We start from the raw sequence: 5,937 nt of genomic DNA on the forward strand, positions 1-5,937 counted from the left end.
TTTTTTTTGACCAACTTCGCATGTTTGCTTTATATCTGGTAATCTGAACAACTAATTTGAAGACAACAACATGCCACACAATCATCGGTGAATTCCTATCCTGTTTAGTGAGATTCTGTATCATTTCTATTATATTTTATTCACTTGTAAGAAGTGCCTCTTCCTGAGGTCTGGTGGTGGACACGGCCTGGATCGTGCAGGCTTGCACAGCCTGCTGGGCCCAAGCAGCGCGTGTGAGAGCCTCACCATGGAGGGACCATGTGCTCCAAACGCAGTCTACCCCTCTTGCATCTACTACTGCAGGGGCCTCGGGTGCATGTGTACCGGGCCCCTCTGAGCACGCGAGTTACACTGGAATATAAATAATTCAGAGAGCTAAAACGAATTTCTATTATATTTTCAGTTATTAAACTTGTGGATTTTTATTTCTGTGGCTATGAAGAAATCATTTTGGCAATATATCTGAATTTTTATGGGAAAATGACTGAAAATATAGTAGAATTTTCTTTTAGCTCTATGCATTATTTAGACTTCAAATATAACTGAAGACAGGAACATCCAGTTTCATAAATAAAACCTAGACATATGTGTGAAGCTATAAAATCAAACAAGTTTGGAATGATCCTAAATTATGTTATAGTAAGACAAAACTTTTGTTTAATTTGTGATATTAATTTTGTCACTGGATTTATTTTACTAAACACTATGTAGGAGTGTTTAGCAAAATAAACAGTCTTAATTTTCCAAGTTAGAAAAATTCAGTAATTTGGAATGACAATTTAGACCAACATGTTTTTGTACCAAAAGATGGAAATGTTTCTATTTATTTATTTTAAATTTTTGAGACAGGGTCTTGAAAACTAGTTCAAGCTGGTCTGAACTCTCAGGGATCCTCCTGCCTCAGCCTCCCCGGTGCTGGGCTCACAGGTGTCCCCGCTGTGCCTGATCAGACACATTTCCTCTGCAAACCTTGTCTCCATAGTCCTCTGAACGCGCACCAGGCTGCTGTCCTCGCGGTAGCCAACCCCCAAGACGCCCCAGAGGAAGGCTCACCTGCGTAAACTGCCTTGCGGATCACTTCCTGTTTCATAGCAGGGACAGCTGGAGTTCCTGGGCTTGTCAGGCAGCCGCTGCCCTCGTCCTGCCTCAGTATTCATTAGCCTGTAATGAATCTACTAATTGAATATGTGAGGCTGACAAATTAGGCAGAAGACATTGCTTCAGATTTAAAGGGTAATAATACAAAATTTACACGGCGACACCAGCTCAAGCGCTTAAGCATTGATAAATGTGGCCTGGAAAGTGCAAGATTGCAATATAAATTACTTAATTGCCTCTGTTAATTTAGGCGAAATACATTAGCAGAAAGGCCAATCCATTCGAGGCCTCTCGTGTTTTTCAAATATTAAATTAAAAATAGTCAAGCAAGAGCGCTGCAAATGGGACTGTGCGGAGCCCACGCTGCCAGAGGTTCGCGGCGCAGCCCGAGCCCGCGCGCCCGCTCCTGCACGCGGCCGGGTGGCACCGCAGCCACGCTGTGCTCCGAGGCCCCAGGAGCCCTGCAAAGAGCTGGCTGTGTCATGTTTTAAAACTGTATCGTATTTTTAAAATTAAAGTTATTGCTTGTCTTTTTTTCTTTTTCCTTTGAGCTTATCGGTACATTTTAAGTAGACGTAGCTCTCACACGCACCGTCGCCTTTGGACCTGCACGCGACGCCGCTTCGCCCCTGTGTCTCTCCTCTCCTCCCCCAGCGCTTTCCCTGCTTATCTGCAGAATCTGTTTCCATTTGTTCCTTCTTTTGTCGCTGTTTTCTTTGCGGGCACTCACACCCTTCCCCCTCTCCAGTTGCCCTTCCCAACGGAGCGTTTGCTTAGGCCTAGTACGCGTCCTGTCCTTACCTACTGGTAGGCTGTCTCACGCCAGAGAGACGGCGCAGGGTCTGCACGCGAGGGTCTGGTTTATTTCACTTAAAATCATGGTCCCCCGGTGCGTTCATTCACCCGGGGTGTCCTTCTTGGACGCGAGGCCCACATCTTCGCCGCCCACTCGCCAGCTGACGGGCTTTGGGCTGCCGCCGCTGCGAGCCCGGCTGTCCTCACCTTCGGCTCGCGTCGCGCCCACGACGCAGAAGGCCGCAGCAGAGGCCCGAAGGGACTCTCCCGCATGGAGGGCTGCAGCGGCCTCGCCCCGCCGGCCTTCCGGGCAGCGAGCGTGCTTCCGCCCTCCCGGGGACTTGGGAGTGGGACGCGCCACGCGCTGCTTCCGTGCTCCGCCTCAGCCCGAGGAGCGTGGCCTGCAGCGGCGGGAACTGCTCTGGGCAGGCGGCAGCACGCCGGAGTCCCGCGCCCCGAGGGCAGGCCGGGGACCTCACCCTGCCGGCGGGCGGGAGCGGACGTCCCCCGGAGGCCGTGTCCAGCCCTGCGCCCGCGCACTGTGCCCGCGCCCTTGGCGGGGTGGGCCGGGAGGCCGAGAGGCGGGCAGCGAGCTCCGCTCGCGTCCGGGAGGCAGCGGGGGCTGCCCGTTCTGCCTGGGTTTGCAGGGGCGTCCGCGTGACTGCCACCCCGGGCACCATCCTGAGCACTCCTGGCGCCCAGGGCAGGAGATCGCGGGGGGAGCGACAGCAGCGCGTTCTGGGGAGCCGCGAGGGGCTTTGGAAGTGAAAAAGAACATGGACAGAGAGCGCGCAAGGGAAGAACGAATCCTAGCGGGTCGCACATCAAGCACCTCGGTGTCTTGGAGAGAAAGCCACGCTGGAATCGTCCTCGTAGGGCGCGCACGCCCGCGGCCAGCTGCAGGGGGCGCTCGCGCCTTTCCGCAGGCGCTGGGAAGCCAGACTCCGGGTCTGCCGGCGCTGCAGAAACACGCCCAGCCTGTGAGCGCAGACCCTGCAGCTCTGGCTCTCCGACAGGGGCAAAGCTAGTTCCGACTCTTAGAATGTCTCCTGGGAACCCCAGGGGAGGATATGGTTTAACGGGAGACAATTATGTTGCATATCAGAACCGAGATCGCCGGAGTCAACCAGCTAGCGACTTGCCCCTGCAGCCGCCGATTGCCCTCTGCCGGGATCGGTGAGCACAGGCCGCCTTAAGGAAGGCAGACATCGTATCCAGAGACTTTGTATGGCTCATAAATGCCATAATCTTAGCCCCTTTTCTTCTGGATGTTAGAAGGAAGAGGATAATTAAATGAGCATTTAGATGGCCAATAAAAAGTTAATATTGACATTAAATAAAAAATAAATGATTTTATTTTATAGACAGTTTCATAATGGCTCCAAAATACTTCATTAAACATTTCTGGATAAAAATACATAAAAGCTTTTTATAAGCATTTGTTAATAAATTAAATACCATTTCTCTATACATATACCTTGCATTAAACCTTCCTGTAAGAATTTTCAGGAAACATTTCAAACAAAGTGGCCAGACATATCCCATTTGAGATAAATGAGATCATTAGGGGCCACTTACATCTGCAATAAGCCCTGACATCACTCCAAGTACAACCTAAGGCCCTCATTTAAAAAATGTTTCCAACACTGCGCTTCTTCCAAATCATTAGACTTGAGACATTTAAGGAACCGATTCAATTAGCGCAGAAGAGGGAAGTGCCATGCGGTGTGATTTATTTTTTGAAGATAAATTACAACACAGGCGTATCTGCTAGGAAAGGTACCGCCATCGTGGCCAGTGACGGTCGGAGGAGGACCACTACGCGGGCCACCTGCGGCCGAGCCGGCCTCTGGGCACTGAGGCTGCCCTTAGGGGATGTGCAGCAGGTCAGGGCCGAAGGCAGCGGCTTTCTTGGGGGATCTGGATGCTGAGTTCTGCTCCCCTGGCTTATTTCTAAAGCAGGGCTCTCGACTGCAGGAATCCTTTCATTCCCTAACTGCTTCTGAAAAGAAGCCTAAATGCTCTCAGTTCCATCCCCTGCAGTCAAACTTTACCACAGCTGATGCTTTAAAATCCCAACCCTGCCTTCTGTTACTTAGGTCAGGAAGTATGAGGCAAGAATTTATTTTTCTCCTCTGCAGCTCCAGGATATTGGCTCCACCAGGCCCAATAAATTGTTTTCACAAGGAAATAAATAGAGTGGGCTGTAGCTTAGGGTTCCTCGTACAGGTTCCAAACAAGATGTACCCTAAACAATAAATAATTGCAGGTGAGGGAAGGTGGGAAAAGAAACATTGTGGAGAAAATGTTTCATAACCGAACTGGGGAAAAGACAGGCGCAAAATGTTAGGGCAGTGAAGCTGCTGTTAGCAGAGACTGGCTGCTTCGGCCGTGAAGGCGACGGAGGAAATGAAAAGAGAATGAAGTGAGATAATAAAGGATAAGAACGCGAGGGGAGAACAGCAATGTGCAGAGGCTTGAGGACCTCCTTACAGTGCAGTGGGGAGCAGGTCCTGACAGCCTGGACCAAGCAGACAGGCGAGGAAGTGCTGCAGCTCTGGTTCCTTGTTCTCTGCTACATTTTGTCCCCATCGAATCAAGTAAAGCTTAGACAAAATGCAGCTGCTGCGGTCCTGAGCTGAAGGTGACAGGGTTAGGACTACCCTCCCCTTGAAGATCACTGCCGGAAGAAGGTCCTTAGACATCTTTGCACAGACAAGTGCAGAGCGAAGGATGGGAAAGGTCAAGCGAGGCTGGGGTGTTGCAAGCGCTGCCGGCGAGGCTAGAGAAGTCGCCTCCACTCGCAGTGACAGCAGTGCTCGGCCTTGTGCTAGGACCACTCAGTCAACGTTCTTACTGAATAATGTATTTATTCATTTATCTTTGAGGCAGGGTCTGGCTGTGTCGTTCAGGCTGGCCTTGAGCTCACAGAGATCCTCCTGCCTCATCCTCCAGAGTGCTGGGGTTACAGGTGTGCGCCACCACGGCTGGCTCCCCTCTGTTTCAGGAACAGGGGAATGAGAAGTCACAGTCCCTGCAGATGGCTCTGCCCCAAAAGTAGTCCTGAGGGAGCCTTTCACAAGGGCCAGCCAGCTCCCACTGGACAGGTCTTTGGAGATGCTGGTGAGAAGAAATCAAGGGATAGCTAACTCCCTTTCCTGACTGAGAAGAAAATCTGTTCGCTTTATCTGCACTAGTAAAGGCTAGTAATCACTCTGAGGCCTGCTGCTTCTGAGGGAGTGTCAAGCACAGGGAAAGAACTGGGGTCAGCCACAGAAGAGGGGCCAACAAGGGTGTCCAAGTTGGAAAATATGAGCCAGTGGTCCTGCATGTGGGGCAGCCCTGCTCAGGATGGGCTGCACTGGGGCCTTGAGGAGGTGACTGCCAGCCAGGCTCGCTCCCTCCCACACCCTCCACTGTCCCCCAAAGCAGCCAGCCTTCGCTGAGTGCCCTTCCCTCTCCCAGGAGCCTCGCTTCCCCTTCCAGGCGTCATTCAAAGGTCAGCTTCCCCGCAGCCTCAGCCTCTTCCTGGGGACCTCGCAGCCCTCTGGGATGGTCCCCGGGTGCGGCGCCAGGAGCTCACTATCTGCAAGGCAGAGCTGCGCCGCCGGCTGGCAGCAGGCTCCAACAATGTGCACTGCAGCCAGCAGCGAAGGTCCAGCGGTTCGCAAATTCGGCTGAGCAGGGCTCCTCCTGCCGGGCCGCTGTTCCCCCAAACCCAGCCCTGCCACTTGCCTTCTGAGCTCTTCTCTGATACAAATGCAACTCGCAAACATGCACCACTGTTAAGGCATCAGCTCTGGCCAACGAAATCCCCCGCGAGCTGCAAACCTTACGCTGCTTAACCTAAGGGTCGTGGACCCTCCGACATTCCCGCTGCTTCCTGCAGATACTTTTTGGGGTTGAGCGCCTGGAGCTTACTTTTCCCAGCCCAGCAGGAAAGCGGAGTGTTTCCGCCGGGGCGCCTAAGGGAAACGTTCGCGAGAGGACGCTGAGCTCGCAGGGACCCGGCGCCCGGGTGTGCAAGGCAGGCGCGCGGGCTCG

Source organism: Octodon degus, unplaced genomic scaffold, assembly GCF_000260255.1.
Source record: "Octodon degus isolate 3935 unplaced genomic scaffold, OctDeg1.0 scaffold00026, whole genome shotgun sequence".
Classification (NCBI taxonomy): Eukaryota; Metazoa; Chordata; class Mammalia; order Rodentia; family Octodontidae; genus Octodon; species Octodon degus.